Raw genomic sequence first — 26,410 nt, 5'->3', positions numbered from 1 at the left:
CAAATTGAAGATTGTTTTAGTAACAGGGAATTTACTATCATTTTTATAATATATATTGATATCATATATTGATATGAAATATAAAATATTTTATATTTTATATCAAAAATATTGAATATATACATACATACATACATATATATATATATATATATATCATTAAAGGTTCATATTCATAAATAATTATAATTTACTAGAAATAAATTTACAATAAATAATTTTTTTTTATGAAAGAAATTGTAAAAATTTTTAATAAAGACATCACATTTTCGAGATTTTTTTTTATTAAGATTTTTATACAAAAACTACAAACTCTTTTCCTCTTGGATTGAAAGTTTATCTTCTTATTTAATCATGATTATTTTATTAGGAGTAACGTCTCATAATCCTAACTTCAGAATTCTTTATTTTGTCTCAGTTCTTGGTCTTTCTTGTCCTTTTTTTTATCGATAAAAACATATTCTTCATATATTCGACTTCTCCTCCTTTGCAATATTATATGAAATATGTTCTTTGGCATGATTATATTGTCTCAAAATTACTTTCGTTTTATTAATAAATAATTGATGCATAATTTCTTTTCTCCATCTCTTGGAGAGTTGCTTGTTGCCATCTTTCCGAAATTTCTAGGACTTGACAGTAAAATGCTTATTTTATTTATGTTAAATATATTTTTATATCATTTTTTGAATTCAATTTTTTATTATAAGAATTTTCTAAGGAAAGAAATAAATAATAATCATGCAATATCCGTATAATATCCGAAATTATAGAGAATAAAAAAATAGAATAATAAATCAAAATTAAATATTAAGTCAATTTGTTTCTAGTGATAGCAGCGCTCTTATTGTTATTGTTATCGAAAACGACTCATTGTTTATCTCATTTGTTTATTAATTTTGAATCATTTTATTCAATTTGTTCAGTTTAGTATATGATTTTATAATAATAAAATAATATACTGTAATATAAAAATAATTATTTCATATTGTGAAAGCAAATGGCTATAATAAATGATAATTTAATAATAATTTAATTTAATCTTATAATTTCATTAAATAACAAAACTTTCTTCAAGTGAAAATTAATTCTTGCTATAGATTTCTTATCTTTGGATGAAGAGCATATGTATATTCTTATAAAATATCCATTTTATATTTTTAGTGATTAATATGATGTTTTAAAAAAAAATTTATTCTTGTCATTGAAACAGATTCTATATAATGTTTTAATTTTTTTTTGTAAATGTATGAAGAAAAAATATATAATTCCTGTTTTTCGCTGTATTCCTCATTTTTTTTGTGTATCAAAAATTTATATGCATATATATAGAAATAAGTTTACTATTATTCGCAACACTATGTACTATCTGATTATTTTGGGATATTATTTTAAATATTAGAATATATCAGATATACTTTAAATATATATACATATATATATATATATATATTTAATTATGAATATATAATTATAATATATAATTATGAATTCTGACATGCATTTTGAAAATGCATTTATATCTCAATCGATTTCGAATGTTTCGAAAAGCATGCGTATATAAATCTACATTTATAACATAAACTTAATAAGCAATTAATTAATATCAAACGAATTGCTTACTAAATTTCGCAAAAAAATTATTTATATATTTATATCAAAATCACTAATATCAGACTGAGAAAGCATTACACATGTTCTACTCTTTTTTAAACATTATTATTATTACTATAATACTACTTATTCTACTGTAAAGATTCGTGGCTTTTCTTTTTCATGATTTTTCATTTAGTTTGCGAAAGTTGAAATTCACACAAGATTATTGGATAAGATCTTTATTTTTGTTCTTTCTATTAACTAATTAGACAATGAATGATTTTTGCTTTATTGCAAAGTTTGTTTAAATATATATTGCTGAGGATTGAAACATGATAAAAAAAAGGAGAAATTTGACAATAAATCCAAGAAATCACGTATTTATGACGTGTCATTATTATGAAAATAGTAGAAAAAAAGTGAGACTAAGTGATATGCTTATAGATGGAAAATTAGCTATATAATATATATAGCATCATTTAGTTTTTAATTTTTAAATTTTAATTTTTTAATTTTTTAATTTAAATTAAATCTTCTTTATGCAATACATTAGCAAAAAAAAAAAAAAACAATTAATTCGTTGGTATTATAAATATGAATTCTCCGCATCAATTTTACTCATCATAATATATAGTTTTTAACTGTTTCAATAGTTCTTGTTTATATGAGATGTGATTATAGTGAAAAGATAAAAATTCATATTATTTTGTTTTCGGCCATTTAGCAGCAATGGATACGAATCTTATTAAGGCCATGCTCGCTGAAAATCCGTGATAGAGCGAGATAATGGATGCCAACATTCCCAAGACAACAGTACATAATCACCTGATCAAAATGGGATATGTCAATCAATGTTTGTTTATTAAATAAAGTTTGGATTGCACAGCTAGTGATAGAGACTGACTTTATAAACCGCGTATTTACATGCGATTTGTTTCTTTCTGATATGAAAGAGATTTTTTTTTTAAATAGACTTGTCACTTGGATTTTGTATCAAAATGTGCATCGAAAACGCATTTGATTTAAGGACAATAGATCTTCAACTATTGTCATGAAGTCTGGATTTCACCTGAAGAAAATTCTTTTGTCCATTTGTTGAAACTGGAAAGGTATAGTCTATTATGAGTTTCCTTAAGGTAAAATTTTGCAAAATATTGCAATCAGCTTAATAAATTGAAAGCCATAGTAGAAAAACGGTAAAAATTAGCCGACGAGACGTTTTCATCACGATAATGCAAAACCACATGTTGCATTGGCTATAAGAGAAAAGTTATTACAGTTTGATGGGACATTCTATCGCATTTTCTGTATTCTCCAGATCTTGTTCTATCCAATTATTATTTGTTTTTATCATTAAAAAAATTCTTTCCATAAAAAACGATTCCAATCCGTAAGCGAAATAAAAATATATCTCGAGCAATATTTTGCAAATAAGCTCCAATAATTTTGGAAAGAAGAAATAATGAAGCTTTTTGAGAGATGAAAGAAAATGCTTGAGAAATGATAAAATAGAATGGTTCATAACGCAATAAATTAACCTTAAACAACAAATATCATGTATTCATTTCGCATCAAAGAATAAAAATAAAGATACTTATAGGATACCCTAATATATACCCTTATATATATATATATATATATATATATATATATATATATATATATATATATATAAAATATACATATAAACTATATATATAAGTCAGGTATGAATTTTTGTGAATAAAAAAGTTATATTTTTCTTGCACGATAACACAGCTTTACATTATTTATATGATTTGTCAAAAAATAAAAGATATTGCATAGAAAGTTTTATTTCATTCTTCTTACAAAATCATCATTATGTAATTATCTATGTATCTTTAAATTTTAAAATATTATGTAATTATTTTTATATTTTTATATCTTAAAAAATTGAACAATATGAAATCAGTAATTAATTTATTTTCAATCGATTAAATCTTCAGATTTTTACAAAAAATGATTGGAAAAAATTTGATTGGATTTTTACAAAATTTGGAAAAAAGTGTTAAAATATTTAAATTTTGATCTAGAAATCTATATGAACTTTTTCCGATATTTAATAATAATTTTTTCACTGCTCAATTCACTTTCATGCCATATTAAGTAATTGTAAATGTTTTTGCATAAACGAATGAATAATAAAAAAAAAGAAATTGTTAATCGGGTTGAGGCTGCGACATGCCGCTTGTTAGTTAATTATTGAGCCAGGCGTTCAGCAGTCGAACCTCACAGTGCATCTGATTCAGACCTACTCGGAAATCTGTTGTCAAGACTGATCCGCCTGTATTGTGATTTCCAAGTAATACTTTGATTCTAAACAACTGGGATAGAGAAAGGACCATTTTTCCCTCTATTTTTCTGAAGTGAGACGGTGGATTTCTCACTCCCATTTCTGCCACCTCCTTCCGCGATATAGCTATGTCGTAGGAAATTACTGCGTGCCAATTATATCTATCTCCATTAACATGAAAAACAACAGCTGACGGAGAGAGATCTGCTCCTATCCATCAGAATACAGCACTCTTCTGAACGATTCACATTCGACCAGCGTTTGCTGCGTTGTATTCCGGAGAGCCGCGCAGCTGTGGCTTCTTCTCTGATACAACCTAAATAAAAGACAAAGCAACTATGACTAGTCAATATCTGTGTTATTTAAAAAAGCCTTTTATGTAGTTTTCCAAAGCAGAGAATTGGAAAGCATTAATTTCGAGCGATACCATTAATGCTATCCTATCCTGAGAAATTGATTGTGAGAGGCTCTAACTCGTCGAATTGCATGTTCTTCGAACTGATATCAATGAATGAAGTGAAAAGCCTGATAACTTTCAGTCTAAGGATGCGCAAAATCAGAATCCAGGCTTGATCGGGGATACTGTCGGAATCCGATGTCTTGTTCCATATTTAATGCGGAACATGGCACTGTAACCCCCATATCCGCTGTGAATTCGATATATTCTGTTTTCCAGAATCGAGTCCCTTTCCAGATTTTAGTGTTTCAGTATCGGACGATCGCGCACTCTCTACATATTATCGCGATGTCGACCGACTACCAATACTGGATCCATCTGAGGGCGTTACAGTTCATGGTATGACCATGTTGCAAGTTCTGATCATCGCATCCCAGAATCAAAAGTTTCACGTCCCTAATCTTTTCCTCGCTGGTGTCCGGTCAAAACATAACGAAGATTGTGGCTATATCAGGACGTTCATATGCTTGAGCGCCCATCGAGACTGGCGGATGGTGCGAAGACGCACATAGTGATATATAGATGATCGTTTTCATCTTTTCTATAATGCTTCACCCATAGATACGGCATGTGGCAATAGATGTTTCCCATGAGAGATCGAGAGATTGATTCTCTCTGGTACTGCATACACATATTCATGATCGCCGAAGTAGAAGTTCAATAGAAAGTCCAGGCTTGCCATCCAATCCAACAGAACGAAGCCCTTCGCGTCCATTGTCAAGGAATCCCACATAGTAGATTTACTGTTGAAGTCTCCTCCAATACAATAGCAATGGACTGGTCCCATTATGGATTATCGCAATCCGCAGATTCAAAAATGTTTCGAAGGATACAAGGCTCCAGTTCGGTAGTACCTATGTCCCAATCATGATGAAGCTTTTTCATCTAATGGAATGACGGATGGAGAGTGCCTTCTTTGTTACGCGCATTTGAAATTAGGAATTTTTTAGAAAGATTGTCACTTTGTGGTCTGATCAGGACAAAATCTCCATGTCTGCGAAATATGACTACTTCTCATCAAACCACGTCATCCATATTCGAGTGACAACAAAAGTTCTTATCGGACCATGTTATCTGTATGAGTGACGGTTATTTGACTACTTACGAAGGATTTTCGTAGATATTTGGAAAGATATTCCACAGAGTATAATAAAACTATTGAATTGTTTTAAAAATAATACAAAAATTATTAAAAAAATTATTTAGAATGTAAAAAAGCATTCTATATTCTATACAAAAATTCATCAGGACAATTTGAAAAAAAAGTTGTTATCTTTCTTCTTTCGTGTCTATAATCAATACGTTTGACGTCTTTTATCTGAATAACATAGTTTACATGCGCGTCTAATGCTTATTCCAGAATCATTTTTCCGAATAACGATATTATACTGACTCTATTGAAGAGACAAGATTTTGTTGTATTTTCAGACAATCCTAATATAATTTTGCAGCTAATAATTCTCTAATTTTTCTAATATTTATATTTTTTTTTCTTATTTTAATTTTATAAACTATCAAAGCATCGAATGTCAAATTTTCGGTTTTGATTCTTTCTCTAATTATAATGGCATAAGAAACCATTTGGTCTGAATAATCTATATTATACTTTCTTTTATTGTATTCAAGAATAGCTAGTGATTTCAGTTTTGTGAATGATTATTGGTTTGTAGAAACAGAATACTATGAATGTTTTTTGTATTTAATATCATAATGGACGTGTTTGGATAAAATTCTCACATCTCGCGTATTTCTCCATTTGAATACGATAATCCCGTTATTATTTTCTTTGGATATTATCTCTCTTTTTCTTAGTTTGCAATGAAGAATAGCTTTTGGAATGAATTTTTTATTATTTCTCAATGTTCTAACTATATGAATCTTGCGATTTAGGCATGGTATAGCTAATTCTTAATTTGTATAAAAATTATTAATATATAATGTTCGTCCTTGATAGAAAAGATTCTTTGCAAGCTGTAGGTATATATTGTGTGTCAATTCTATTTCTCTAATATTGTCAATTGATTGAGAATAAATCATTATCCATATATTCCATATCCTTTACTTAAGCATAATTTAAATAATTTAATTCCGTATTTGTGTGCTTTATTTGATATATATTGTTTGAAGAAGTCTTTCATGCCATGGAATCAACATTTCATCAATGACAATGTATTCTCTAGATATGAATATTTTTTGATATTTTCTTTGCAGTTTGTGAAAATATTTTTCTATTTTCATCACAGGTAATATTATGGCAAAATGAAAGTTATTAAATAATAATTAAAAACTGTTTCGTGACATAATGGCACACGGATATTGAAAATTATACAATGGGCTTTTCAATCAATAGTTACAAATCCCATCCATAACATTAATACCAAAAATTTTTTTATTTCTTTAAGATTAGTTGGTGTTCACTTATGTATCCATGAATATAGAGTTAGATTTATTTAACTTTTGTTACAAATATCTATTTATTTCTAATAAAAAATGTTTATTATTTCATCATCAAATCAAGCAAACACGTATGAATTGATATCGCCATGTAATTGTCTAGGGCTACCTGTCTCGGATGAGAAATGATTTTTATCGACCATAAATTCATTCCATTCACTAAATTAAATTATACTTTTCTCGATATTATAAACTTTTCTTTCTTCCTCAATGATTAATTCTTGTAAAACCTCGTTAATAATATCTTTATTACATTTGCTATAATTACATTTATCAGTATTCGAATCTGACGATGTAATTCTATTTATATTTTTCTTTTTGGAAAACTTCATTTCTTCCTTTATTATTCGAATTTGTATAAGTCTTCTTCATTGACTCATATATGATTCATTAAGATACCATAACTCTTCCACTTTTCTTTTCGACATTGGAACGAATTAAGGCAGAAATGTTAATAATTATATTACTCGTTACTCGGCAAAGATTCGAACTGTTCATGTAGAGTGGCGAGATGACAGTGAGATTCTCAGGAATAAAAACAAAAAATGCAGGAGATTCTTGTGACTCACATTACTAAAATATCGGTGGAAATATCTAGTAGAATATGCTTAGTATTGTAACGTGCATGGCCTGTAGAAGATTTCATTAGAAATATGCACGACAATCAACTTCTCGTGTTTAACTTCTTCTAGACGATGCGTCCACAGAGCTCTCGCATCCTAGACGTCTCTTTGCACAATTTTCCCATAATTGCAAATACTTTCGCTCATACAGTCTGCAGTCATGCAATCTAGTAAAACATACTCTCCTGTTCTGCATCGCAAGCATATGTTGCAGCCGTATATATTGCTTAAATTTGGCTGTGAAATCTTTCTTCAAAAACTGTATTATACTGTATTGTAATGATCCAATATCGCAATTTTCTTCCATATTAATGCTATATGTTAACATTTTTCTTAGGGATTTGTTCCATCTTCTTTACTATTCTGTAAGTAAAGCTATCTGAATCACTTTTATATTCGTTTTTATAGATATATTTTCCACTTGCTGTGAGAGGGATGTTTTTTGGTTCAGTTACAGCTTTCTCTTAATCCAGTATCTCGTTTCTATCTCTCTAATTTTCAGATCGATGGAAACTGATATATTTTCATCCGCACTTGGTATCTCTATACTACTTTTATCATTGACGGCCTTTTCCAATCAAATACTTTCCTTAACAGAATCATTTCTGTCTTTTATGCCGAAGTGTTGAGTTTGTCTTCCGTGCATTACTCAATGGCAGTTTATTCGGACGCCTTAACTCGAGAATAACTATCCCGGGCGACTAACAACAGGAGATTGTCCGCATACGCGATCGCGCACATGTTTCTCCAGGCCAAGGTGAAGAGTAGATTGTCGAAGATTAGATTCTTCAAGGTTTATCGGATAATTAATCAAGGAATAAATTTCTCGGATAGTTTCTTTCTTGCAGACAATGGACTATGCTTGATCACTATACATAATTGAATGCTTCCTCGGTATTGAAAAGGATAGTGAGGACATATTTGTTTGTTGTCTCATCATTTCTCCTGCCATTTCTTTCGTCAGGATCGCGTCCATTTTCGATCTACTTGAATTAATGAAACTCGAATTAATTTGTGGCCATGAATCGATGGTCCAAAAGTATTGATAGAAATCTATCTATATATTAGCAACTTCTCCAAGCACTTCATCGGAAGAAGGCAAATTGGTCGATATGATGTCGAATCGTTTTTGTTGGTATTTTTTAATAGGGCGTGAACCAAATCTATCTTCCAGACACCGGAGAAGGAATCATAACCAACGTTAAAAAGATCTTTCAATTTTTTTTGGATTATGGCATAGAAAATCTTAAGGACCTCGATTTTGATTCTAGTGGGATTTTGCGTCTTTCCATTCCTCATTCCGTGAATTGCGTATTTCACCTTCACTTTATCGAAAGGTGGCACTTCGTCTATAATCGGAAATTCGCCTCCATCTCGATATTTCGCAGCTATGATGTTCGGCATGTTATTCAAAATTAGGCAATCCAGTAGTCCGCGGACATACTTCTCCCACGTTGGTTATTTTTCCTCGTCATCCCATCTGTTTTTTGGCATTGTGATTACAGCCTTCGGCGCGATCCTCCTACCGCAAAGTTTGTAAACTGTACTCCATGATTGCCTTCGATGGTGACAAATTGTTGTCAGCTATTTCGTTTGGCTTTCTCGACCGCTGCTTTGTACGTTCTGAAGATCCAGATACGTGATCCTTTTTCTTTCTTTTAGTTTGGAAGTTCATTCTGGAATGTACGTCTTTTTCGTGGCATACATTCTCTTGTGTAAAATTAAGAATTCCGTCCACCACGTCACCGATTTTACATGCTTTTTCGTCCTTGTTGTGTGATTATAAGTTTTGATGACACAATTGCAGGGTGGATTACTGCAAAGGAAATCAAGGCTATCTTGACATTCAGGTGATCCTAGTCTTGCAGTTCCAGGAGATGTCTCTAATTTATGTTCTTATGTTCTTACGTTACATATCTAAAAAGTTGTAGCTTGTATTATTGGTCGTCTCGTAGTACCATATCTATATAACATTGTGATCATCAATCCTTCACAACAGATTATTTCCTGATGAATTTTAGAACATCTTGTGAAGCCAAAATTATACTAATGGTCATAGTGCTCACCGAATAACTTTTCTTTTGGATTGTATGGTTCTTGCATAAGCAGAATATTAATTTTTTCTTTGTCCATATTCTCCTCTCCATGCGATCTCGAGAATGACGCACTGTGATTTTTGCATATTCAACTGGACTAATTGTAATTTTCGTCATTCCTTAGATTTTTATGAGTTATACCACGTTCTTAGTAACATCTGATTCAATACGGCCGCGTATGAAGGACAGATCTTGTCCATCATGGTTTTTTCGCTCACTTCTTTTACAATTGTGATACACTGAATTTTTGGATTTATTAAGATAATTTTTAAAGGCCTTTCTGACACATAGTGTCTCCGCATATTTCTTTTTCATTTCAGCAGTATTTAGTCGTATTGTTGAAGCTGTGGCATTTATAACATCTCATCGTTACTAAGTAATTTTCTGCAAATAACTCCAATTAATGTAAAGCCTTTTATTCTTAATAAAAATATTCCTAGTTTCTCTCAATGTATCCAGTTATAGGATCCAGTTATTGCTGTCCTTCTTTTTATCGTCAGTTTTAATAGCTAATTATATTTGTTAAAGGAACTTATCCTTATTCTTCTCTATATTTTGTTTAATGAGGACTCATTATTATCTCATCACTATTTGTCTTCGGAATGTCATAGATTATGATTCATGGGCTTTTTTTGTCACTGATAAACTTTGCCACTTTCCTCAGCTTTCGATTCGCGAGAAGGTTTTGCGAGAAAATTCTTTTGTCCTGCCATCTCTACGAAAATTCCATTGCTATTAATCTTGATTTACAGATTTGATTTAGTTTCTTCGCAATCAACAATATAATCTTCAGTATCGCTATTTCTGTGTTGGATGGAATTATGGTAACGGTTTGGATCGCGTTTCGTGTTCATGAGAACCGCGGCTCCTGCGTTGCGCATATGTGAGATTTTGTCTTGCTATGGTCGGTTGCTGTATAATTTTTGATTGCACTTTGGAAAGTTGTTAAGTTCTTTTGCTGTAATGTCTCAATCTTCTAAGTTGCTGCTATAAATGAGGCTTCGCTGGAGTAGTATTTATAATTTCGCGACTTTTGACAGAATCTATCTATCTCAACACTTATTTTGGAACATTGTTTTTTGGGTCTGAGAAAAGCCCGAAAATATATTTATATGTCTTGGTCTTTATTCTCATTTGGGCAATGATAATGTCCTCTTTTTTCTCTTCGTCATCCGTCGCCTTATTGATCCTTTTTCTAGAGTTTTTGCTCTTTTGTCACGCCTTAGTCCTCCTTTTCGTTGCTTTGAAACCGAAGATTTTGTACTCCGATTCATCGCCATAAGATGATAGCTTTCTCTTTAGATAGTTGATCTTCTTAATCCACTTTTTCGCACTTCACATCTGAAGTGTCCATGATAAATCTAACTGTCCTTGATATTGTGCAAAGAGAGAAGTTGTTAATCACCTTATGAGATTGCAACATGCCGCCTATCGATTATTGAATCCGGTGTTCAGTAATCGTGCCTCACAACGCATCAGCCAATCAGCGGTGAAAATACGGGGCAGAAATTATCTAATAGAAATTTAAAGGCGCTTCGATTATTCAATCATAGGTTTAGGTCTCTAGATAGTAGTACGAAAGTGGCATTGCGATTGAAGGACGTTAAGTCATCCAATATAACCGTAGACCATGTATCCCTTGATATTTTTAATTATACATTTAAACAATCGAGTTCTCATCAACACGGTGTAAATCTTCTCTGATGACTCGGAATAGAAACAGAAACTCGTATTCATATATAAAGATAGTTGGAAAGAGTTTCCATCCTTCCAGACATGTCCTTGAACAAAGACGAACAGTCGCAAGATTTGCTCATGAAAGGTGGACAATGGATTCATCCTAGAAATGGACTTATCACATACATGCTGATTGTCAGCAGGCATCTCAGTAGGCGAAGATTAAGACTCATGTCCTAATCTCGTATTAAAATATCCTTTGCATCGGAAATACGGAGAGCACAATGCGGTTAATTTCGCGTTGAATTTCCGTAATTATGTTATATCTTCGAAGTGTAATATTTATCTTATAATACAAAAGAACATTAAAGAACATCAGAATTAATAAAATTAATAAAATTAGAAATCAATAAAAGATAATTCATAGCAATTCATAGCAATATCTGATATGATGTATTATATCTGACATATATGATCATCAAGTGTCATCTCCAAATTCGTTAGTTTCCGGGTGTAATATCTGTGTTAACGGTTTATGATTTGTTACGAGAGTGAAATGATGTATTAGTTGTAATAAAAGAATTGCCCAAATAATCGCTAACGCTTCCTTGTCTATCTGAGAATATTGTTTCATTTAATGTTGTACTCGTATATGAAATCGGTTGTTCTTGGGAATACATGTAATAAGATTGCTCAAAGACCTGTTTTATTTGCATCCGTTGCTAGCTTCTAGATTCTAGATAGATAGCTTCTAGAACCATTCGGTATTAAAATTTAAGAAGAAATTAAAATATTCTTGATTGTCGTGTAAACTTCTTCTGCAGCTGATATCCATACGAATTGAATTTTGCGCAACATATTCCATGGTGGTAGATTCAATGGAATAGATTGTGAGTAGATTGGAAATAAAGGCATTATAATAAGTCGCTTTCTCCAAGTATAACTGTGGCTGTTTAGAAATAATAAATTTTGATGTATCTGAATTATTTTTATATGTTTCTCCGATTATGTAATCCCTTGACATCGATATGAAGGCTTAAAAATTCAATTAATGGTATTATAAACATATGCTTTGAATAGTTAAGGCGAAAACTATGCACTTTAAAATGCTCAAGCAATTTTTCTAAAATCAGAAACATATCCTTAAAGTCCTCATTGAAATGACGTCATCGAAGAATATATGAATCTTCTCCAGCCCATGAACGATTTCTTCAATTTACTTCCAGATTGCCGGGATATTTGCTGCTTTATAAACAGTTTAATTGGATCAGTCCATGTGTCGGTGTACTTAATATAAATACATAACTGAATTCTTCATCAATAAATATATGAGAATATGCATCTACATCCAAGTAATAGAACAATTTACTATCTTTCATATTATTAAAAATATGTTCGGCTTTCGGGATTGAATGTTTGTCGATTATTAGCTGTGAATTCAATATCAGTTTGTAGTTATCTATGATTTGAATGTTACCATTCTTCTTTGCGACAACATGGGTTGAATACCCATTCAGAGTATTTTACCTTCTCATAATCCTGATGTTAGTTTATTATTCTCTCACGTAAGCTTTAGAGCGTATAATATATTTGTATGAGCAAAGATCGGCTTTGTATTTGCTTTAAAGTGTGCTCTTGCAAATGATCGATGAGGTTTTTTGTCTTATTATTAAAAACTTGCTCTAAACAATAATTGGTTCAATCGATCCGTTTGTGATATCAACAATATTACTGCGTTGATACTGTCAGTGCTGGAAAACAACCGGTTAAGATCATAATTTTTCTGATATGAAGTGAATTATCCATTCGCAACCAAATAATTTTATAATTGTCTTCGATTGATACGTTGATTGGAATACGATCGATGCAATGAATTTCAGTGAAAAAAATTGGTGAATTATTTGAATAATAGCATTCTTGTCAAAATTATTTTTTTCAGAAATTTTCTGATGTCTTTTTGTTTTCTTTAGAAACGATATTCTTTTTGACATATATAATAGACTCACAAAATTAAATAATGTTTTTTTTAAAATATATATTACATTTTGTTAAAATGCATATATAATTCTTACTTTTCATATATAATTTTTACTTTTCAAAAACTGTTGCAATACGAACAGTTGTTTTTATTATATCAACAGATTCTTTTTCATTTTTTCCTTATAAATATTTAAAATAATATTCTTTTCATTTGCATTATATATATATGTTCTTTTAATGCGTTTTTTAATAGACAATATTTTTCGTTCATAATTAAAATTGAAGAATAATAACATAATAAAAAGATAAAATATATAATGGAATAAAATATGGAATAAAATAGGTTTTGTATATTCACAAAAATCTGAATTTTTTTAGCTTTTTTCTTAGAATGCTTATTACTAAGAAATTATTAATAATAAAAAAATAAGATCTTTTTCTAATTTTTTATCGAAGAAAAGAGAAAGTGAATTCTTGAAGTTTTTCTATAATTGTGAGTATATTTGCAAATCATTTAAATTTTTATTTGCATATAAGAGCACTCGGTAAGACACTATTACAATTTAAGTCTGACTTTTGATTATCGTTTGACAATTAATACTGTAGCTCTAACAATACAATAATAATGTAGCCCTAACATCGATCACATGAATATCATACAATCGTTATTTATATTTTCTAACTTTGTTCGTTGAATCTAGTATATATATAATGATAACAAATTCATTCCTGTGAAAAAATTGATGAATAATTCGTCTAATAATATATATTCATCTAATAATATTCTTGTCAAAATCTATCTTTTTCAAAAAATTTTTGAAAATGATATTTTTCCTAATATGTAATTTTTCTAATATATTGATCTACAACAATATTATTATTAAAATTATTAAATTTAAAATTAAGAAAAAATATAGAAATATACAGATACAGATCTAACTGATAATTTTATTGATATTTGCTATATAATGTTAGCAATTATCATAATAATTGTACGTAACAATAATAAATAATAATGAAAGAAATTATTCTAAACGTAGAAACGATACAAATAACTATCCAATTGACAACAATGAGAAACATGATATTTTTAATGGAATTATGGAAATTTCTCTGACTCATATTCTGTATTTAATTTATATATTACTAATAATTAATACTAGTTAAAACATAATGCTAAATAAAACATTATTAATTATGAATATTATTTAAAATGTGTAAAAATATAGTAATTTATTTAAAATTATTTAATATATCTTTAAACTAATGATTTTCTTTTTCTTGTCACGAGATAAAAAATAATGGTTCTTAAAATGCAGGATTTTCTAATAGAAAAAAATAAGTAAAAAAATAAATAGATCATGTAGCAAATAATTTTCTTAGATTCAATGATTCATATGATAAAAATTCAAAAGAAAATAAGAAGCTGGTTCGAAGACAATTTTATTAATTTTCCATATTGTCAAATCAAATTGTAACAGTAACAATAGATTTAATAGCAACAGAACAAATAGATTTAAATCTTTCAGTATTTAAAAGATATGTTCAATAAATTTTATAGAAATATTAATAAATGATAAAAAAAGTAAAATTAAAAAAAAGTAAAAAAAGAAAAATTAACGTATAAATATAAAATACTAAAATTTTTGTTGAAAATTATAAATTTTGAAAAATAACGAAAAATGGAAACAATTTTTAGTTATTTTCTTCAGATAATTTTAAGTAAAATATTATTGATATGATTTGAATAAATCACATGACATTGTTGAGTTGAAATTTTGGTAATGGAAATATTATGATTTGAACTGCATTTAGTTTTTTCGGGAAATGTATTGCGTTATTGGGAATGATATATTGGATATTAACGAGAATAAATTCTTAGAGATATTTAGAACTTCTAAATGTTTTGATTATGGAAAAATTGAGTAAAATAATTGAATAAGATCATATTTCAAGAATAATGCGGCTATCGACATATTAAAATATTAAGTTAATTTAATATAATGTTTTCTTAACCTCATAGAAAATCTTTGGGAAATACTAGCCTGAGTTATATGCAATTTGCAATAATTCCGGAACTTAAAGATATAAGGCAAATGTTTTAAAAATGTAAAAAAAGAAATCAGGTAAATATTAGTCTTCAGAACTATTGATATAAATGGTAATGATATAAACAATATAAAAGTGCAGAATTATATAAATATAGAAGATTTTTATGAAAAAGATGCGCCATGATTCAAAAAATATTGTGTTTAATAAAATGTTTCAAAAAATAAATGAAGAGATACATACATATAATGCCAAAAATGAGACCCAAAAATACTTCCGAACATTTAAATCAATGGAAGCCGATAAATAAGAGACCAAGCACTTTTTTTGATTTTTAAAAAAAATAAAATTTCCAAGTATAAAATATTTCGAAATATATGTCGAAGTTTTCAATTTTAAGGTTTTTTTGAGAATGCGTTATTTTATAAATACCGATTGTTTATGGAAAATTTAAAAAAGTCATAGATAAGCTGAAAATTTTAAAAAGTATTATTATTTATCAGAATTATCTGCATTGATCGTTTCATGGATGGATTATATTTTTTTTATAATATATAAAGCAAAAAAACTATAAATATGGGATAAAACTTTTTAAACTTTATTATGAACTTATATATAATATATAAATTAGAATAGACATGTAATTTCTCTATCTAATTTACAATGGTAAAGCTTTCAATGAAATAAATATGATCAATCAATGTTAAAAATTTTTGTTAAGATATATTTCGCAAAGATTATACGTTATATACATACAATTGATATTAGATTTAGTAAAACAATTAATATAACTTATCAAATATATATTTGATAAATATTCTCTGAAATAATCGTAAATATAATAAAAAATATAATGTCAAAAAAAAATTGAAAAAGGAAGAATTTATTGCACAGAAAAAAAAAGCAAGAAAGAAATAATAATTTTGAAAAAACATGACAACATATTTTATTATTTTCTATTAAATATTTAACAGAAATGGAAGCTATAAAAATAAGATTATTTCTAAACAAAAAAAAATAAATTATAATACAGAAAAAAATCTATTGATTTTTCGGATCAAATAATCGAATAATAATTCATTATGGAAAAATTTATTAAGGAAATGATATAAAAAATTAGATTTAAAATTTTTTACGCAATACTTTTGTTGTGAGTTTTTTTTACATATCAGACAACAAAATGTCTATTACAACATGTAATGAAAAACGAAAACAAAAAAAAATAAGTTCAAAAAGTAGTAATAATTAGGTAAAAACAATTAAATATTTAATTTAATTACAATTTATGATTGATTATTTAGTTTAATAATATGATTAACTAGTTTAATTAGTTAATTATTTAATTTAATCAATGGCATTTCAAAATTTTCTTTTGAATATATCAATTTCAATTATTTCATCACAAGATGTTAGAAATGCTATTGCAAATAAAACTAAATTATTTAAAAAAGAAATCGCAAAAGAATTAAACAATAATTTATTATCGATAAAAATAAATTGTGTGACATATATGAATCATACATTTATTAAAATCTATATTCAATATATATGTAATATAAAAATTTGTTTAAATATCTTAACAATTAAAAAAACGTATATGCAATATATAGCTGTAAATATTATATAATGAAATTACTAAAAAAACTTTCTTACTTTTTAAATTTGAAATATTTATATGACAAATATTTCTAAATTTATTCCATAACTATCAGATCCAATATAATTAATAGAATGGAAATAGATTAGAAAACAAATAAACTTAGAATGCGATAATAATAATGATAATAATAATAGTAAGATAGTACTCTATAATATATATATTACATATAAAATAAATAAAAATGAAAGTAATGAAGAAATTAAATTTTTATTAAATAATGTAATAAACAATGAAATGAATAACAGTAATAAAAATATTTAAAAAATACCTAATAAAATCTAGCTATGCTGTAACAATATGCGAAAATCGAAAAGTATAAAAAATTATCAGTCATAAAAATTTATTAAAAACAATAAAAAAAGCCAATAAATTATAAATAAATTATCCTATTTGTTAATATTCAACAACAAATATATTTGAACACTTTTTAAAACTTAAAGATTATTGAGATGAAAAAATAAAAATCAACAATAAAAATCAATAATAAATCCTTAAATTTGAATAAAAATTGATATCATGTTCTTTAATTTTATCTTGATATGATAAAAAATTACAAGAAAAACAGTTTGTTATTGCAGACTTTTTACAAAAGTACATATTAAAAATAATAAAAGTATATATTAGAATAAAAGCAAAATTAATAAATTTGTGAAAGCGATAAAAATTCCTGTAAAAAATTTATTTGATATTTTGTAATGAGCATATCTTCATGTATCTATCGTATCTTTATATTTAATTTAATAAAATTTTAAATCAATAGCAAATTGTATTTGTAAACTATTAATTATAATGTATTTTTAGTGTTGGTAGGCTTGTTCTTAAATACATGATTTAAGTAATTTTAAGTTAAGAATAAATTATGCAAACAAGAAATTATTTTAAAAGCATAATTTTGAGAAAAACAAAACAGCAGTCAAAATTATATTCTTTAGCTCAAATTGTCTTAGCAGTGCTACCAATACAAGTCAGAAGTATTAGAAGATTATTTTCATCTGACAATTTTTCATATTTTAATACTTCTAATATATAAACTGATAACATTTTAATATTTAGATTTTTATATAATATTTATATTAGAAAATTTTTTGGATAAAAATATATGTAATGTAAAACGTATCCTAAAATACTTGCAAAGTAAAGATCTAGGAATAAGATATTCATAAGATATAGGATATTATAACTTTAATTATAAATGATATTAATATATAAAAAAGTATAACGCAGTACATAATAATTATGGTGAAATGTTAATAGTTGATATTCTTATAAATAGTTAATTAATTAATAATTCTTTATAACTGAAACAAAAACATGTGGAAATTATAGAATGTTGTAAAGAGATAATATTTGAAAAATATATTAGAAAGCATAATGAATAAAAATATAAAAACAAAATTGTTAATAGATAAAGTACAATGAATGTAATTAAAAATAGTATACTACATCGTAAACATTGATATAAGATTTTATAAGTGAAAAATATAATGAATGGAATATTATTTTATGATCAAATAAATAACATATTGGTTTAGAAAATATCAACATAAAACCAATATAAGCAGTAAAATTAAAAGAATTGAGCAAACTAATTGATTCAGCTTAGATTTAAGAGATTTAAGAAAAAATAGTGAATGAATAATTGTAAATGGTTGATAATATAGATCACATGATTAACAGGTGTATGATTAATAGAAATATATAAATGATAAGATTGCGTAATGTAATCTAGTGTAATTTTAATTAACTAATCATCACATATATTAATTAGAAAAATTCTTATCTAAATAGTATGTACATTGCATAAAATAGAAAAATTTTGTTATACATATATATTATAATAAATAAGTACAAAACAAGATATCTGTACATAATCCTAATTAATCCTAACAAGGATTATTATTATTATTAGATAGAGTATGATGAAACAACGAAGTATTTAAATATCTGCAAAAAAAGAAAAAAGTAAATTTAGAAGACTTAAAAATAAAAACTAGATATAGATTAGACAATGAGTGAAGTAGATTTTGGATGGAAAGAAATGGAAGAAATATAGAATAGATAAAAATAATAGAGAATAAAAAATAAAACAAATAGCAGATTAAAATTTTTAATTTCAATTTATTTAATGAGAGTAGAATAAAAAACAAAATGGTAAAGTAATTAGAATTAAATTAAATTTATTAAATGCAATATAAATATAATTTATATTGCATATATTCTATGTATCCCAAAAACAAGAAAACAATATTCAATAAAAAAAAATAATTTAAAATAAATATTTATTCATAAATTACGATAAGATAAAATATAGTAAAATGAAATTTATGGAATCTAATGTGCGTGTTAAAAATATGTTAAAAATATATATTTGATATGTATTTGATTTGTATTATAATTTGTATATTTTTATAGATTAATTATCAATATATTTAGTAATAAATATATAAATTAAATCACAATTTATTTAGTTATAATAAGAAAAAAAAGCTTTAAAAATGCGCCGAATTTTTAAATATTTTTATTTTTTTATTTTGTTTATTGTATTAAAATTTTTTTTAGTTTTATTGTTAGTTCAATATTAAATCTTAAATTAACTATATTAAATATATAATTATATTATAATATATAATTTATAAATAATATATAATTAAATTATAAACAAAATAATATTATAATTCTTCTACATATAAAATGACATGAAATTATCAAATACAATTATTATTGTTTATTAATCAATTCTCTGAATTTAATGCAATATTTTTTACTTCATGCATTATTTCATTTAATTTAGAAATCTTTACATAAATATTTTTTATTATTCAACATATTCATAAAAATGGAACATCTTTAATGAATTCTATATATCAAAATAATGAAAAAAATTCATATATACATATACAAAAATTCATATGTCATATGATAATTACATAATATTTCATTTAAAATCAATTCATTTAAAATTGTTGTATTTTATAATCTGCCGTACTTATCGAAATTCATAAAAATAAATCAAAATATTATATTCTATAAGAATTAGAAATGAATTTTTATATGCACAATTACTTTTTTAATTATTTTCACATGTACAAGAAAGTCCGAAGTAATGATATTTGAATCAATTTGAATTTTAGATTATTAAATATGAACGAATCAAATCATTGACAAATCTTTATCTATATTTTATTTATACTTAATATTTTTTATTTTTATGCAGAAAAAAATAATAGTCTGAATATTACAACAATCTAGATATTACAATAATGTGAATCAATATTATATATTAATATTATATAACTATAAAAAATATATATTGTAATTGCTTTTTTTTTATGTATATTCGAATGAATATTATAAATTCACTTTTTTCTTTATTTTATACTTTTATTTTGTAATTTCTATTACATGAATCTTATGATCGAACCGAGATCAGAACAAAACATTATCTTAGCAATGGGAAAGATTGTTAATCTAGACTTTCATATTCTTATATCTACACAACATAACATTCAATTTAAACTTATTATTCTATCTCATTTTTTTTTATCAAATCTCTTTCTTTAATACCTATGATTAGTATTCAATTAGCAATTATTTAAATAACACAGTCAAATTTAGAATTTGATGAAACAAAGTTTTAATTAAATAATTTTCATAATTATATATATAATAATTATTTTTTCATATAAAATTAAGTTGTACAATAATAAATATCAATCGAAATAATTTTATTCAAAAAAATTAATATGAATAGTGAGAAGTAAGAAAAAAATAACTAATAAGAAAAAAAATATGCAATAGTAATATAAAAAAGAAAAGTATTTATATAATTTTTTTACATATAAAACGCAACATTGGTATGACATGATTAAAATATAGAAAATTAAATTTCCACTATTATTTTTATTTTTTCTATTTAAATCTCATATCGAAATAAAAAACATTAAATTATTCAAAATTAAATTCAAACGAGATAAATATTTTTTAATTGATGTTTTTGATCTGTAAATTTCAAATTGATTTAAGTATTATTAGTAACTTTCTTATACATTAACAAAACAAATATAAGATAAACAAATTAATAAGATACACAAATAATAAAATAATAAGAATAAACAAATTTATAAGAATAGAAAAACATCTAATTTTTATAATTTGAAATCTTATGGGAATATGTTTTGATTTGTTCCTATGCATTTTATAAGTAAATAAATTGAATGTCATACAATAATTTAGCTATGGATTTCAATAAAACAGTGTATTTATTAATATTGTATGTATTAATATTCTGGAATTTACTAAAATTTATTCGAAATTTTGTTAAATAAAAAGTTACATATTACATTGAAATTCATTTGAAGTAATCAATTGTAATAAAAAAATATCAATGTATTTATTTTCATTGAAAGATTTTGGAAGCGACATTGCAATACTGCCGCGCATTTAGTTGAACGTTCTTTCTTTTGTTGTTTCACTCTATCTAATATAATTAAAATTCAAGTATTAGCAGACAACAAATGTGTATATGAATTTTTTCCATTATTTTGATGTTTAGAATCCAAAAAGTGTCTCACATATTTATGAACATTCTATACATTTTCTAATCATATAAAATTTTATTATATGCATTCTATACATTTTCTAATCATATAAAATTTTATTATTTTTATAATTTTTTTATCTTGCTTTAATCTTAATTTTTTTTATATTCTATTTATAATAAAAATTGTAATATTTTTCAATTATCGACACTTTTATTTTTTAATTCTATTATGTTTTCCAACTAATTTTTAAAAATAAATTTTCATCTTTACAGCATAAATAAATAATTAATCATTTTTAAGTAGTCTCAACAAAAAGTCAAACAAAGATGGCTCAATACATAATATATTAAGGAGTAAATTTAATTAATTTTTAATTTAATTTTTATTTAATTAATTTAGTTTCAATTATTAATGATACTTCAAATTCGACATATATAAAAAGAAAAAGTAAAACGAGGCAGATGAATTTTTCAATATATTAGACTCGTGTTTTCTTTAATTATATTTAAATAATAATAATTTCAGATATGATAATATTTCAGATATTTAAAAATCTACATAATTTAGATAAAAATGATGCTTGAAAGTTTCAATGTTTCACATATGTTTGTATGATTACTTATCTCCTAAAAAATTCTTCAAAGTGTTTAAAATGTTATTGCTATTTAAGATATGCTGCAGATAAATCTTTGGTTAAATCTTTCTAATTTGCATTCAATTAAAATTATGTGATCTGAGAGTATATATAATATTATATAAAATATAATATAGTACAATATTCAAAACATTTTTCAAATATTTTTCAAATATACATTGTTATTTTAATTTTAATTATTTAATTTAATTTTTTGTATGGTTTAATATATATGTATTTATTATGTGTTTATTAAATTCATTATCTAAATTCGTTACTTAAGTTTAAATGCTATTTTTTTTTTGTGTATATGAGATCCCTATTTTTTTCTATATAATTTTGTCAGCATTCTGTATAATTTTTTTCTATAAATATAAATTAAAAAAAAATCATAAATAGGTTCAAAATGTTATTTATAAAAAAAAAAATATAGAATTTAATTATTAATTTTAATCAAAAAGAATTTGAGAATCTTGAAGTCTGGCAGAGAAAAAAATAAAAACATTCTGTATATATATATATAGCAAGGAAATAAGAGTAATCATTATTGGTAAAAGGTTAATTAATAAATATATATAATTATAATACATATAATACATATTAAATACATATATCATACATATATATATTAAATATGTGTTTTAATCTTCATTTTAAAATTTTGCAAAAAATATAGAAAATGTAATGAATAGAAAATTATATAAAGAAAATAATATATATTTAGTTATAAGAAACTGTAAGAAAACTTAAAGATGATTTATATTTACGAAAAATAGAAAAAACATGCAATTCTAGAGGAAGATATGGAAAATGAAAAAAATAAAGTTCAGATAATGTTCATGTATATAGCATTAATTTGCAAAAAAACTTATTTTTTTCTTTTCCTGATATTATTTGTTTTTGATGCATATTATAAAAATATATATTGTTACATTTTGACATTCATATGAAAATATACATGAAAATATATAATTTACATGAAAATATAAAATTCTCTATATTTGAAATGTTTGAAATGAAACAATATTGAAAGAAGAAATAGAAATATCTAATTAATCTTATTTAATTAAATATATCAAACTGAATATGTATTAGTTATAATATACATATCATAACAGATAATAAAAATAAAATAATTATTTATAGTGATACGTAGATAAAAATGCGATATAAATGTAGTTTTATCTCTATTAAAATTAATTCAAAATAATGATATAAAAATAAAAATTATAGAACAAAAATTCTTAGTATCAAGTCATTCATTTTTATTGAATAATTCGAATTTTAATAATACATCATTTAATTATTTGTATTTTTAAAAATTAATATTATATTAGAAATTGTTTTGAACATTCCAACGAATATCGTTTGTGAAATGGAAAGAATTTTTTTCAATTAAACAATTAGAACAATAACAATAATAATTTTAAAGAAAAAAATTTATGCTATAAATTGTTTTATTATATAGAGTGTTCCAAAAATGTGGGAACATTCATTAATTGAAGATTCTTGAAGTAATTTTAAGCAACATTTTCCTTCTCAAAAACTTTCAATTTTATTAACGAATTATTAACAAAAAATACTGATTAAAACAAAAAATACTAATACTTTCTTGGACATATATTGGATTTGACATATTTAGATTTGTTCGTGCCAAGAAAATATGTGTTAGATATGTTAAAGCTAATAAATTCAATTATATATATATTTTTTCAAATATTAAAGTGAGAATATTCAAAATGTAATGAATTTAATAATAAATGAATATTCTATAATAATATCATAATATAATATAATTAACATTACTAATATAATATAATTAGTATATAATTATAATATATAATTAATATAATATAATGTATAATGATTATATGTATGATTAAATTTATATTATATTATAATTAATGAAATATTTAATGAAATAAGGTGCTTATTGCAAAATGGATTTTTTATGGTTCAAAACGATATTTGTATAAATTATAATTATTAATCAATTATTATAAGTCATATTTTTTTAAAAAAGTGACATTATAATTCAATATAATAATAATTATTTATTATATTTGATTATTTATTATATTCCTGATATTATTATGAAAAAAATATAATTTTTCTCTTGACTAATATTATTATAATTAATATATTTATATTTATAATATATATATTATAAAATATATTATATTTTATATTCTTACAATAAAATTGTATTTATATATATAAATTGTTTACAATGTTTTATAATATAACATGCAAGTCCAATTTATATAAAAGTAAGAAAGGGAATTTGATTCATTGAACTAAGGAACTTATATTTCTTGCATGCTTGATATTTCTATCGATTAAAAATTTACAAAATAAATAAACGATAAACCTAATAATTCCCTTATCAAATTATAAATTCGATGCTGCAGGAAATTTTCAAATTAAATAATATTTAAACATAAATTATAAAACAATAAATGTTATACAGTTAATACATATATTAATTTATAATGATACTATTAATGATATTCAAAATGAGGCAAATATATTAAAAAAAAATAATTTATATATATATAATTTATATTTTTTTATATGATATGTGTCAAGCTGGAACATGCAAGTGTCTAGATAACATGAAGAAATTTTCTACAAAAATACACATATCAAAATATTCTAAAAATAAAATAATAGTATAAGATAGTATAAGTAAAATATTTTTTATTTTATTAATCTACCATGTTTTGCATATTTTTTACTAAGTTATCGATATATTCCTTGATAAAAATTTTCATTTTTATTGTTTTTATTTAACATAGTTATTTTCATTTTTATTAAAATTTTATTTTTATAAAGATCCATACATATGATTCATATTTAGCGATTGTGAAAACAAGTCTAGATGTTATTTTCTATTTTCCAAGCGCATAGATGATTCATATTTCACATCATCTTTTGTAGAACGTTTTATCTCTATTTAATGACATTCTAGATTTTTGAAATAAAAATAATAGATTCAAGCGAAAATTTCATTAATTGCAGGCATGTTTCGCGTAAAAATTTTGTTAATGAATATGTTTTTCTGAGATAGCAATGGTTGTTGAAAAAATATTATTATTTTTAAAGAAACGATTTAAATTTAAAAATTAATGATTTCTGTAGAATATTTTTTAAAATTTAATTTTAGATTCTTTTAATTTTCTTTTTATTGTAATAATAATTGTCATAATTTTTTTTTTCAAAAATTTTTTATGCTTGATAAAGAAAAATTTTCTTCAAAGTTTTTGTTTCTTCAATGATTTTATTATTTTTTTCTGTTTCTCCTCTTCAATTTTTCATTATCGATATTTTTCATTGTTTTATATTGATGCATTCAATTTTTTTAAATTTTATCAACTTTTGCATAAATTGCAAAAAAACTTTTTAGAAAAATTTTAAAAAATGCATATATAGCATTCATCTTAAATCTTATGTTTATTATGTACAGACAAACTGATATTGTTTAATTTAGAGTAATCTAATATCTCGTCCAGATTTTATATTTTATGAAACAAACTATATTTTATTGATGTTAATAGATAGTTCAAACATTCAATCAAAACAATCAATTCAAGATTATAGAAGAAGATATTCAGAAAACTTGCACAAGATCTAATATATATCAGTTTTAATCTAAAAATTATTTCATGCAATAATAACTAAAGATCACAACTTTTAAAAAGATTACAATTAAGAACAACATTAAAGAAATATTAAAGATTCTTATATTTCTATATTCCTACCTAATTATATTCTTATATTTCTACCTCGAATTTTATCATGCATAATATGCAACATAATAATTAAATCCATTCGATTTAAAAATAATTATTTCCATGAATCAATATCAAACCATTATGACAAAAATTTGACTAACAAGTTAATTATTTATAACAATATCGAAACGATAGTATTATCTGTTAAATTCAAATATAATGATTTATCAAATAAATAGCAATTCAAAATCAGTTTATCTATAATTAAATGTTTTATCGAGATTTGTGCTGTATGTATAAACTCATTAATCAACTAAATTGAAGAAGTATAATAACTTTCAATAATTTTAATAATATATATTTCAATGAAATATAAAAAATAAAATATAAATTGGCGATAACTGGTACTGATATTTTTATAATAATTAAAAATGTAAAAAAATAACTAAAATTTTATATTCTGTTCAAGCTTTGAATTTAATTATGTATAAAATTTTATAGTATAATCGAAATATAATATTACAATACCAGAAATATCGCAGTATAATAATTTCAAATCATTTCCAAAAAATAAATAATTTAAAATAAAAAATAT

At 24.4% G+C, this 26,410-nt stretch overlaps 1 long non-coding RNA gene across 2 annotated transcripts in view; it reads left to right on the top strand.

Annotated features, from left to right (window-relative positions):
* LOC114578045 (uncharacterized) overlaps window positions 1-26,410 on the top strand; it is a 91,501-nt gene that overhangs the window by 16,316 nt on the left and 48,775 nt on the right. The gene's annotated exons all lie outside the window — the stretch shown is intronic.

This window comes from Apis cerana, linkage group LG3, assembly GCF_029169275.1.
Source record: "Apis cerana isolate GH-2021 linkage group LG3, AcerK_1.0, whole genome shotgun sequence".
In the NCBI taxonomy this organism is placed as follows: domain Eukaryota; kingdom Metazoa; phylum Arthropoda; class Insecta; order Hymenoptera; family Apidae; genus Apis; species Apis cerana.
The sequence above is the reverse complement of the archived record's forward strand: the minus strand, read 5'-3'. Positions and strand labels throughout refer to the sequence as shown.